Source organism: Prionailurus viverrinus, chromosome D1 (assembly GCF_022837055.1).
Source record: "Prionailurus viverrinus isolate Anna chromosome D1, UM_Priviv_1.0, whole genome shotgun sequence".
In the NCBI taxonomy this organism is placed as follows: domain Eukaryota; kingdom Metazoa; phylum Chordata; class Mammalia; order Carnivora; family Felidae; genus Prionailurus; species Prionailurus viverrinus.
This window is the reverse complement of record NC_062570.1, coordinates 27,821,596-27,835,686: the sequence shown is the minus strand read 5'-3', so window position 1 is coordinate 27,835,686 and position 14,091 is coordinate 27,821,596. Positions and strand designations below refer to the sequence as shown.

At 34.6% G+C, this 14,091-nt stretch overlaps 1 pseudogene; it reads right to left on the bottom strand.

Moving 5' to 3' along the window:
• Window positions 1–10,414: 10,414 nt before the first annotated feature.
• On the bottom strand, window positions 10,415–10,513 carry LOC125147237 (uncharacterized; annotated as a pseudogene).
• Between the last annotated feature and the right edge of the window lie 3,578 nt (window positions 10,514–14,091).

Sequence of the window (14,091 nt, the reverse complement as noted above, 5' to 3'; positions counted from 1 at the left end):
TTTTAAGGAGGTATGGCTTAATATGGGAGACTAAGAGAACAAAAATGTCATCATTTCACCTTTGGCTCAATGAAACTACAGTTACCCACTTACTCAGGGATCATATATTGTTATAAGTTATAACAAGTGACCAGCAGTGGAGAATTAACTTGATACCAAGACTTCTTACAGAAATCCTGTTATCTCTTTACCCCTAAGTCTTCCTCCAATTGGCATTCCTCCTGTCCTAGGATTGGAAAGGGATAGAGCCAACTCTCCTTTCTCATTAACTGCTGAATGGGAAAATCATTCCTAGGGGCAGAATAATATAGGAAAGAGAGTTACCTACATCTAAATTACATCCCTAGGTACCAATCTTCTTCACCACGTGAGCATTGTCTTCTTTGGCAATGCTGTGCTTAGAGAATGAGGTAAGGTAAGAGGGGGAGATTTGTGAGGAACAGATAGAATTGTGTTATTATGCAGAAAACAGGAATCTAGAAATTGACTTAAGGGATCCAGAAAATTTAGTCAAGTCAATTTGGCAAAAAAACAAAACAAAACGAAAGTCAGTGGCTCGCATCGATACAACCAACCTATTCTCCACCAAATTTCCACCCCTACTGTCACCTAGATTAATAGAATGAGGTTTCTCTTCACAAATAACCCTCCAACCTATTGTCACTTCCAAAGCTTTTCTTTTCTTAGAGACTACACTTAGTGTTGTTCATTCTAACTGTATTCCCCCTGTAAAAAGTGCTTAAGATCAAAGAAAAATAGAACAATAAATACCAAACAAAAGGCAAGGTAAAAACCATACTCAGAAAAAATATATAACATTTAATGCCTTTATTATTGAAAAAAATTAAAAATGAAAGGAACTTAGTAGTTCTTTTAAATTAGGAAAATACAACAAAACTGTAGAAGAGAAAGCAGAGATTTAATAAAGGGCAGAAATCTATAAAATTTAAACATTTAATTTCATAATGTGATATACTCCACATGACAAACTTGAAAATACTGGATAATATATATAAATGCTTTATGTGTTTGACTGATCTGGCATGAAATAAAGATTTGAAAGATGAACAGAGCAATGAACAAGCTTGATATGATAGACATATAGAAAATAACGTTAGGAGGTGAAACACACCTGACATGTCATTCATGTGGTGGGAATGTCATCGGAGTAACACTTTTGACTTCTCTCTAATTCTAATTCAACACACTCTTCTCTAAGGGATTAATCTGACTGTTCAGTTTATAAAGAAAAAAAGTATATAACATACAAATTCTAGACCCTTCCTCTTCAATTTCTCTTAAAACCAAGCTTCCAACAGGGACCATATAGTCTGTTTTGCTACTCTATGCCATAATTTGATCATTATAGCCACCACCATTATCAGAGAGGTGTGTGTGACCAGCATTCCCTATGACCATATGGGTAATTCTGTCTAAATCTGAGGTTTAGTGTTAAAACACTTTCCCATGAATATCAGCCATATCCTCTAACATTAGCTTGATCATTATAGAAGCGATAGTTTAGATTCCATCTGTCAACTTTTTATTTTACGTTTTGATTGCTACCAGAACTCTTATGGAGAAGACAGGTGTATTATTGTTGGCTGACCTCTGAAGTCCAACAATAACTTGAAGAGGCACATTGTATTTAAATTCACATGGGACACTTATGAAAATGCATAACATACTAGGCACTAAAGCAAGTCTCAAAAAACTTCAAGGAATTGGTAACATACACAATACATTTTTCTCTGATTAAAAAGTCGCTTAATGGAAATCAATAAATAAAGGGAAGTAATTTTTTTTAATAATTTTTAGGGACACCTGGGTGGTTCAGTCAGTTAAGCATCCAACCCTTGATTTTGGCTCAGGTCATGATCTCTCAGTTTGTGAGATTGAAACCCACATCTGGCTCTGCACTGACAGCAGGGAACCTGCTTGAGATTCTGTCTCTCTCTCTCTCCTCCCTCTGTCTCTCCCCCACTCATGTGCACACCACATGCATGCACTCCCTCTCAAAATAAATAAATAAACTTACAAAAACTAATTTTGTAAATTACAAAATAAAACATTCTTAAATAACTAAAAGATCAGAAGGGATTAAAACGGAACTTGGAAAATATTTTAGATTAAAGGATAACAATAATACTTCATATCAAACCTTATGGGATACAGTTAAAGTGGCACTTACAATAAATTTCTGACCGTAAATCTTTATATAAGAAAAGAACAAAGGACAAAAAGATGAAACAAGCACTAAGAAGTTATGGAGCACCTGGGTGGCTCAGTCAGTTGAGCGTCAGACTTCAGCTCAGGTCATGATCTCACAGCTCCTGAGTTTGAGCCCGGCGTCGGGCTCTGTGCTGACAGCTCAGAGCCTGGAACCTGCTTAGGATTCTGTGTCTCTCTCTCTGCCCCTAACCCATTCACATTCTGTCTCTGTCTCTCTCAAAAATAAATAAACATTTGGGGCGCCTGGGTGGCGCAGTCGGTTAAGCGTCCGACTTCAGCCAGGTCACGATCTCGCGGTCCGGGAGTTCGAGCCCCGCGTCAGGCTCTGGGCTGATGGCTCAGAGCCTGGAGCCTGTTTCCGATTCTGTGTCTCCCTCTCTCTCTGCCCCTCCCCCGTTCATGCTCTGTCTCTCTCTGTCCCAAAAATAAATAAACGTTGAAAAAAATATTAAAAAAATAAATAAATAAACATTTAAAAAAATAAAAAAAAGAAATAAGCACTAAGAAGTTTAAAAAAGAACATCAGAATAAATATGAAACAAGTCGAAATAAAGACAGTAACATGAAAGCAAACATCAATGAAATAGAAAAAAAGATTATGAAGAATTGCTAAAGCTGAATCCATTATAAAAAAATATAGTGGCTTTCCTCAAAAACTTAAAAATTGAACTACCACTTGATCCAACAATCCCACTCTTGGATATATATCCAAAAGAATTGAAGTTAGTATCTTGAAGGGATATCTGCACATCCATGCACATTGCAGCATTATTCACACTAGCCAAGGTATGGAAGCCACATAAGTGCCTGTCAATGGATGAATGGATAGTGAAGATGTGTTATATATGTATTCGGCAATGAGAAGAAAAGGAAATCCTGCCATGTATGGCAACATGGATAAACTTTGAAGCTATTATGCTGAGATATTCACACAGAGAATGACAAATATAGTACATCACTTATAGGTTGAATCTTTAAAAAACCTGAACTTGTAAAAACAAAGTAGAATGGTGGTTAGGAGAGACTGGAGGGTAAGGGAATTGGGAGAGATATTTAAGGGTACAAACTTACAACTAGTAGATAAGTTCTGGAAATCTAATGAACAACATAGTGATTATATTTCACAACACTATATTATAACCTTCAAAGTTGCTAAGAAACTAGATTCTAACTGTCCTTAACATAAAAAATAAATGATAAATATGTGTCACAATAAAGGTGTTAGCTAACATTACTGTAATCATATTACAATATATAAATATACTAAGCCAACATGCTGTACACCTTAAACTTACATGATGTTATATGTCAATTATATCTCAATTTTTTAATTAAGATAATTAATATAAGCAAAGCCAAAAACACACCTAGGAAAATACCAATAAAATTCAGACATTTGTAACAAGATGACAAGAGAGAGAGAGCACCACAAGCACTACCAACAACAAAATAAAATGTCTGAAATATTGAGTATCATTAGCTAAGGTTTTTTCTAAAACTTGACAGGGTTGGTACAAAAAAGACAAACCATAAGCAAATATTAATAATTGGTCATGATTTAAAATCCTTAAGCAGATATTAGCAAACCAAATCAAGTATTGTTAATAGCAATATAGTAATGGCCACTCATAGAAAGTGAAAGACAAAACCAGGAGGAAATTAAGAGGATTAGACTTTTGAAAGAAGGAAAGTGCAGTTGTAGAGATTCAAGTTTATATGGTATGTCACTCAAGTTCTCCAAAGAAATAGTACCTATAGGAGATATATCATCTATCTATCTATATCTATCTATCTATATCTATCTATCTATCTATATATATATATATTCATATATACAAATATACACATTTGTGTATAAATCCTTGCATAAATATATAAATATAAATGTGTGTGTGTGTGTGTGTGTGTGTAGAGAGAGAGAGAAAGACAGAGACAGATGTATTTCCACTGGCTCACACGATCGTGGAGGCTGGCAAATCTGAAATCTGGATATCCACATGCAGAAGAATGAAACTGTACCCTTAGCTTATACCACTCACAAAAATCACTCAAAATGGATTAAGGACTTGAACTTAAGACCTGAAACTGTAAAACTCCTAGAAGAAACATAGGGGAAAGACTTGTTGGCATTGATATCAGCAATGATTTTTTAGATTTTACACCAAAAACAATGAAACAAAAGCAAAAATAAATAATCGGGAGTACATCAAACTAAAAAGATTATCCACAGCAAAGGAAAACATCAACAAAATAAAAAGCCTACTTATGGAATTGGAAAAAAATGTTTGCAAGCCATGTATCTAATAGGGGGTTAATACTCAAAATATACAAGGAACTCATACAACTGAATACCAACAACAACAATGACAACAACCTAAATAAATAAATAAATAAATAACTCGATTTAAAAAATGGACAAACTACCTGAACATACATTTTTTCGAAGAGGACACATAAATAACCAACAAATATAGGAAAAGGTGCTCAATATCACTCATCATCAGGAAAATGCAAATTAAAACCACAATGAGATACCACCTCATACTTGTTAGGATATTTATTATCAAAAAGACAAAAGATAGCAAATGCTAGCAAGGATATACAGAACAGTGAGTCCTTTTACTCTATTGGTGGGAATGCAAACTGGTGCAACCACTATAGAAAACAGTCTGGAGGTTCCTCAAGAAATTAGAAAGAGGAACTACCACATGATCCAGCAATGTCACTTCTGGATATATATCCAAAGGAAACAAAATCTTTATCTTGAAGACATATCTGTATTCTAATGTTCACTTCAGCATTATTTATAATAACAAAGGTATGGAAACAATCTAAGTATCTATTGGCAGATAGATAAAAATATAACACACACACACACACACACACACACACTGGAAAGTTCTTCAGCCTTTAAAAAAGGAGATCCTGCCATTTGTGACAACATGGATGAAACCAGAAGGAAATTGTGCTAAATGAAATGAGGCACAAAGAAAGACAAATACTGCATAGTGTCACGTATATGTGAAAACTTAAAAAAAAAACACATTGAGCTAATACAAACATAAAGTAGAACAGTGGTTGTCAGGGACTAGGGGAGTGATAGAAATAGAGAGAGGTTGGTAAAAGGTACAAACGTTGACTTATAAGGCGAATAAGGTCTGAGGATCAGATGAGTAACATGGTTGCTATAGCTGATAAATATTACACAATTGAAATTTTCTGAGAGAGCAGCACTAAAAGTAATCTCGCTCCCTCTTAAAAAAACAAAGGTAAATATGTGAGGTGTTAATTAGCTTGATGGTATGGGAAGCCTTTCACAATGTGTACATATAAGAAATCATCACACTGTACAGCTTAAATATACTAAAACTTCTGTCAATTATACTTCAAAACATGGAAAAAGGCAGTGGCAATGCACAGCATAACACAAATGGAAGTAAAAAGTATGACAAAAATATAGCACAAATGACTGGGTGGAAAGTAAGAATATTTAAGAATCCTAATCTATAAAGTGCTATAATATTATTTTAAGGTAGACTGTGAAAAGGTAAAGATATATATTATAAACTATACAACAATCACTTAAAATATAAAACACAAAGAGGTTTTTGTCATCTGATATGTTAAAAAAAGAGGTAAAATGAAATTTTAAAAATGTTCAATCCAAAAGGAGGTAGAATAAGAGAGGGGAGGATAGGAAATGAGTGAATAACACATGGGATAAACAGAATACAAACAAGTTGGATGATTTAACCTTGACTCTACAAATACTTAGATCAAACATTAAGAGTGTAAACCATGGGTCAGCAAACTATGCTAAATATGGCCCATTGTGATTTTTTATTAATAAAATTTTATTGGAACACAGCCTTGCCCATTCATTTATGTGTGGTCTATGCAGCTTTCATGCTTTAATAGCAGAGTTTAGCAATTTCAACAGAGACAGTATGATCCAAAAGCCTAAAATATTACCATCTGGCCATTTCAGAAATGGTTTGTAGACCCTTAGTCTAAAACTACAATTTAAAGTCAGAGATTCTCAAATTGGACTTAAGAAAAATAGCTAAACGTAGGGTGCCTGGGTGGTTCAGTTAGTTAAGCATCCAACTTCAGCTGGGGTCATGATCTCTCAGTTCATGGGTTCAAGCCCCATGTCGGGCTCTGTGCTGACAGTTCGGAGCCTGGAGCCTGCTTCGGATTCTGTGTCTCCCTCTCTCTCTGCCTCTCCCCCACTCACACTCCATTTCTCTCTCTGTCTCTCAAAAATAAATAAGCTTAAAAAAATTTTAAAAATAAAAATAGCTAAATGTGATCTGCAAGAAACGCACCTTAAATACAAAGGCATTGGTAAATTAGAAGTGGAAGACAGAAACAGTGATGCCAATAAACATTAACTATATGCAAGCTGGAATGGCTAAGATAATATCAGACGAGGAGACTTCATAAAAAATATTATCACCAGAGATAAAAAAGGAACATTTCCTAAGGATAAAGTTGTCAATTCATTAAAAAATAACAAATGTAAATGTGTATGCATCTGACAGATGCAAAATATATGAAGCAAAAACATACCAGGACTGAAGTGAGAAATGGACAAATCTACAATTATAATGGGAGATTTCAACACTCCTCAATCAGTAATTGATAGACAAGATAGACAGAAAATTAGCAAACATAAATACTTGAACTGTACTGTCAACAAATTTGACATACTTGATATTAATGAATATTTTACCCCCAAACAGCAGAATACATATTCAAGTGTTGGCAGAACATTCACCAGTATGAGATCCAATCTTCATAGTTATCAATGGCAGATATCTATAGTTCCAAAGGATCTTTGGAGTTTACAGCCCCCAAGACTGATTTCTTTTTCTTTTTCTAGAATTTATAGTTTCCATTGTATAACACGAGAGGAAAGCCTAACTGGTGGTCTGTTGTACCCACTATCATTTGTCTAAAAGTGACTCTTCCCCTTGACTTTTATAAGGGTTCATAACATAAGCATATAAGACATACTAATTATACACTCAGCACTGAGAGCAATAAAAGTGGTACACAACAGTGGTCCAAACAGCCCACCACATGGTCACAGCACCTTCTGTAGTAAGCAGAAAACAAAACAGTATCTCTTTCTCTCTCTTCTCTTAACTGAGTAATCATGATATGGTCACTTGACCTCCTTGTCTGTCTATGAGGAACAAGTAAGACCTACAGTTTAGCCTGCTCAGCAGAAAGTTCAGGGATGCTCAAGGTCCATGGTAGCCTGCCTGTCCCAATGCATAGTAATAAAATAGGTAGGCATTGATATCAAAACTGATGGACAAATAGGTCAATGAAACAAAACAGTGGACTCAGAGAAAAACCATGTATAGGTTAGAATTTAATATATGACAAATATGGAAATAAAGCACCACAAATCAGAAGTGGAAGAATAGGTTATTTTGTATATGATGCTAAGAAGGAAAATTAGATCCCTAAATAACATAATGTATGAAAGTAGAATCCAGACATATTAATAAAAGATAAAACAGAAAATCAATAAAATAAAATGTCATAATATATATTTGTGATTTAAATGTGGGGAAGAATTGTCTTTAAAATACTTGAGAAGCACAAACCCTCAGGCTAAATACTTATATCAAAATTAAATATTTTTGTTTAGGAAGAATAGTGTGTATAGAGTTCATAGAGAAGTGATAGACTTTAAGAAAAAAACTTGCAATATTCAAAACTGACAATGTAAAAATGTACAAGTAATTCCTTTAAGTCCACAAAAGATAGATAACCCAAGAGAAAAAAAAAGTGGGCACACATATGAATAGGCAATTAAAATGAAATACACCCCCAAAGCAATAAGCAAATCAAAAGATATTCAAGCTCAGTACTAATCATAGAAGTAAATGAAAACAATCATGAAATATCATCTTATCCCTTTTAATTTGCTTAAAATGTAAAACTAGGCAATACCACCTATTGGTTGTATGTAAGAATAAAGGAACTCACTGCACTCCCAGTGGGAGAAGAATGGGGGAACACTTCAAAGCTATCTCTCAGCATTTTGTCAAATCACATCTACACACCCTCTATGACCCAGGAGTTACACTCCTAGGTATGTAGCCTAAAGAAATTCTCCCATTGTTCCACAAATGACATACATAAAACTGCCCATTGTTACTTTGCTTATTGTGATACAGATTCAAAGCAATCTGGGGTGCCATCCCTAACTGGAGAGTAGACATATTAATTTTGGTCGATACACATGCAGTCTTATGCAACATTTACAAAAAATGGACTAGATGTTCACAGAGTGCTATGGCTGGTACTCCAGTGCTAAGTAAAAGAAATAAAATGACATCTGTGATTTACCATGATTTCCAAAAATTAATAACACAGGGACACACCAAAAAAAGCATATTTTGTAAGACTACATAGAATCAAAGAATACATATAAAATGTATCACAATGTTTGCCAATGTTGAATGAGGAGAATGAAAATTTAAAATGGGGACAAATAGGAATGGAGACAGAGGTCAAGAGGGGGAGAGTAAATAGGTATTAGTAAATTAGTAAATTAGTTCTTTCTGTCTTGAAATAGTTCAAAATGACCTCAAATGGAGGTAACAACATAAGATAAAGCACAAAGGCAGGAATGCATAAGTCTGTAAAAACAAAGAGAAATAACCCAATCTGAATAGAACAGTGTTTCAATAGGGGTAACTGAAGAGAAGCTTGGAAAGATATGTTGGTAGGCTGAAATTGGATGATTTTTATTTATTTTGATCTAAAAACTAAGATACAAACTTTACTAATATTTCATATATGGATTGACCCTGGGACTCTAGCTCATAATTAAAGACATTTGGGTTCCATATGGAAGAAAAATTCTGAAAAGAGCCAATTTTTCTGTCATTTCTCCTAAAATCTTTCCTAAATGTCTTCTGTTTCAGTGTAGCTAACATCTATGAGCACTTCCTATGGCTCTGTGATGTCATTTCCTTTTGTAGCTATTAGTTCCCTGCAGTGTTTGTACTTTACTCAACCCAGGCTGTCTGATAACAGATGTGATTTCCAGCTGTGTCTATATACCAACCACAGCGGGTTCATTAATAACAATTATTAAGTACTTTATGTTATAAATCGAGCCTGTGGCAATAGAGAAAACATCCAGTCATTTGTTTTATGGCCTCTTGTCAGAGCTAACTATAAATTCCCATTATCTCAACATTATCAGCACTACAAAATGAATCTAAGCATGAGTCATAAATAAAACTACCAAACAGCTCAATCATTCTGCAAAGAACAGAGCATAAATTAACAGTTGACGATGTAATGTTATATATGAACTTAAGTAATAGCTCAGGCCTTCTTGTCAGCTAATTATGTAAATTATTATTTTTAAGACTTAGATTTGTATTTGCATGGCCGGTGCATTCATTTATTCATACAATTAGAGTTCAATAAATATGTAGTCCATAAATTGCCCTCTCATAACCCAAGAGTTCCTGCTAATGATATATGAAGTACAGTGAAAATGAAGAGAGAGAAGTTTCAACTGAGAGAATGTCTCTTAGGACTAGAGAGAGCAGGGGGAAAAAATCACATTTTCCCTGAATATTACATTTCACAGGATAAATCATTAAACTTAAGAAAATTAATAGACAAAGAGCCATGAACTATATGTATTATTGTTTCCTACATGGAAGTCCGTATGGATTTTCAGTCAATCATAAAAATATTCATTTAGTTATCTCTCTGTATTGGGTCCAAGTCATCTTCAATGATGAAGACAGAACAGAACAATAAACTGAACACATGAATTTAATTTTTTAAGAGAGAAATAGCTAGTAACATGTGAAAAATGTTGAAACTCACTAATAACCAAGACGTGCAAATTAAAATTATGAGGTATTATTTTTCATGTTTTAAAGGCTAATTCCCAGTAGGAGGGAGAAGGCAGTAAAAAAGGAAATTAAATCAATTACTAAAAGGCATACAAAGCGGTTCAAATCTGAAAGGCCATTTGTCAGTGTCTACCAAGCGCTCTAAAAGTGTCCATCACTTTTTTTTAATTCAGGTATAATTGACATGCAACATTACACTAGTTTCGGGTATATAATATAATGAGTTGATACTTGTATGTATTGCGAAATGATCACAACGATGAGTCTAGCTAACATGTAAAAATATGGAATGCTTTGTGAATTTGTGTGTCATCCTGGCACAGGGGCCATGCTGATCTTCTCTGTATATGTGCTACCAAAGCGAGCACAAGTGTTCGTTACTTTTGATCAGAAATTCTAACTCTGGAAAATGTATCAGTTACAGATTTAGTACATGAGTGTTACTGATACCGAACTATACTGGCAGATAAAAAAGAAATATCAAACGATAAGCTTCATTAGAAGAATGGGAAAATAGTTCAAGTAAAGTCTAAAGAAAAAGCTAAAGAGTTCATGGTACACCCATATAATGGACTACTGTGTTCTATCCAAAAGTATTTTGATATTATTTAATAGGAAAGTGTTCACAGAACACTTTTATATGTCATAAAATGTTATGTATAGTATAATTTTAATTATTAATCATACTATGAAGTTTTTATACACATATATACATGCACCAATATACAAGGCTAGAAGAAATACCCTAAAATATTAAGTTTTTTTTTCACATGATAGAACTGTGAATACTTTATATAATGTAAATTTTCTATATTTTCTGAAGTCTCTCTCAGTGAGAGAAATAATATACAACAAACCTGGCGAGTAAGAATTTCAACTCATATTTTTTCAGGACTTCCACAACCTGTAACCAATAGGCTCATCCAATCTTGCCTTTCACAAAGTTCAACATAAAACTGGCCAACTCCATTTTCTCACTACCTCCAAATCATGCTCTGCCTTCCAACCAACCTCTGTTCAAGCTACATTTCATGTGTACACTCAAGGCAACATAAGTAGCTAAGCAATATTAAAGTTGAAATCTTAATGAACTCAATCTCTGTCTAGGATCACATAGAAACAGGAATACCCCAACAGTCAAAAGTAATCACATATCCCCCAAAAATATTTTCCTTACATCTTTTAAAGAACCTTGAAATGAGATCCAGTTCATTATCCACAGCCAAACTGCTCAAAGTCCATTGTGCAGCCTCCATATTTCCCTCAGACCTTCCTTTCTGCCATGCCCACACAAGTGTTCTCACCTTCTTCTAATCTATGACCCAGTTGTCTTCTTTGGCTATATCCTCTCTTTTTCATGTCACATCTCTTGTCTCTGACCAGTCTCCAGATTGGCAAAGGTAGAACTATGAGAGGGAAAGCTGCAGTTTCCACATCTGCAGAGAATAATAAACACTGTCCTACCAATATCATAAGATGTAAGGTTTTAAATATCTTAAAACTGTACAGCATTGTACATGTTGTGACTATTGTAACCTCATTTCTTATTTGCACAATAGGTATTACTAATATATAAGTAATACTCTGTAAGCACTATTTTATCCATAATATCCACAACTATGGAAGTATTTACACTTCATTATTCCCTGTATTCCTTCCTGAACCAAATCCATCATTAACTCTATTTTACCTTCAAATTATATCTTAAGTCATCCACAGCTCTTTGTGTCCATCAGCACCCATCTAACCCAAGTATCTATGATCTCTGAAGTAACTTCCGACTTATACTCCCATCCACTCTTGCCTCCTCCACACTATTATGCATACAAGAGCCAAACATTTTTCTGAAAAGTTAATCAAAAGTAATCAATTCCAAGAGTCACAATGTCCAATGGTTTCTTTAACAGACATGATAGGCCCAGTTATTTGAGTAGAACATAGATGATGAAGTTCATACATAATGACATAAGACCACAAGAGTAACTAGAACACATAAAAGGGATGTTTACTTTGCCATAGAACTCTGTAAGTCTGTGTAGACAGGAGAGAGAGAAGTATGCTGACAAATTACTTATTCAACTTTACAAAACATATTTGAACACATTTACATTGTTTTTCCCACAGGTGAATACACTAGTAAATTTTATAAACCAAGCACACACTCTGTATGACCTAAGTACCTTAACAGCTTCTTATTGTAATTAGGATAAAATCTTTGAACCTTACCATTGACCTACAAGTCTATGCTTCTTATCTCTCCAGCCAATATCTCCAGGCTTATTATGCTTATACTGACTTTATTTCTTTACTATTTCAGCTCTTTCCCACATTTGTGGGATTCCATTCCATTTGCCCTATTCCACCTGAATAGTTTCCACAGGGGTTCAACCATTTTGAAGCATGTATGCCAAACTGATGTTAGGGTTTGACAGGAATGTATTTGCATGCAGAGCTGACGAGCTTCCTGAGACAATACTGATAATAGGATAGGAAACATCCAGCTACTGAAATGATCTCAATCTATTAGCACTGTTCATTGAAATACAAAAGTGATTCTGAAGATGCCATGGGTCTCTTGCCAGCATTTATTTCATTCCAATCCCACGGACTGGGAGATTTGTGATTTAAAGATTGTTGTGTAAAATCAGTAATTGCTTTTTCTCTTCTGGGAAACTGGTCCTCTATATAAAGAAAAATAAGTGGGATGCCTACTGTTAGTTACTATTTCCCCCTTCTTTGCTAATTGAACTTTGATTTTATTTTAGGTGTCACTGTGTCAGGTTAAATGCTGGATTCTGCCTAAAAGCTTACAGTGTCCATTGACAGGCACATTTATGGCTAATGACACATATGCAAGACATTCCTGGGAAAGATTATGGTTTCTGGGAAAAAAGAATGGATGTACCCGGTAAGGCACATCCCTTTCCCATATTTTCCTACCTTGGATGTGGATATGATCTCTAAATCTCTAGCAGCCATCTGCTAACCATAAAATGAAAAACATTAAGCAAAGGTCAAGAGATCCACAGAGAAGCTGGCCTGACATCTTTAACCTACCAAACCAACTCTATCAGGTATTTATTTCCAATTCTACATGACCCTTTCTCATTGATTTATGGGAGAATAAAATATGTTTCCTAAGTCTAGATAGCTCCTGTGTTTTGGTGTCCAAGGGCCTACTTCTGGTTATGTGACCTCATGTTCCAACAAAGCTAGAAATCCCTTAAAGCTCCAAAACCAAGTGGTAGTTTGTAATCTGGCAAAAGAGAGTATCTATTTCCTGATTATGTTTCATGTTAAGTATAAAATGGTAATTGAGACATTTTTCTGAAACACTTGTTTTCAAAGAAGCAAAAATTACAGGGAAGAGTGCCCAGCTGAGAACAAAGTTACTGAATTCTGGAAGCTGAGATATTAGCAGAAGCACATAAATGAAGGAAGTTTTAGTTTACCCTTCTAGGCCCATGACAGACCAACTGGTTGAATATAATCAGTAATGTTATCAACATCCTAAATGACATAAAAAATAGGGTATCTCTAGTGGACATTTATTAAGCTCTTTATTCTAGAAAAAAAAGAAATGTTTTATTTTTCAAGTGTCCATGGAACAATCATACAGATTGGTTCTGAGTCCTAGATAATAAGAGGGCTCTGAATAAAAGGTGATTTTACAGTTTCACCAAAAACTCTATAGTTGTTTGTCCCAAAATGGCAGCCACTGGATGCAGGTGGATATTCAAATTCAAATGAATTAAAATTAAGTTAAATTTAATTTGAGTTCCTCAGTCATACTAGCCACATATGGCTACTGGATAACACAAATATAGAAAAAATTTCATCGCTGCAGAAAGTTCTCTTGAACAGTGTTGCTTTAGGTACTGAGACACAGCTATACACCTAGGACATTCCTCAGTATATAACTGATTGGATTGCCCCTGGAGAATAAGCTCCATGA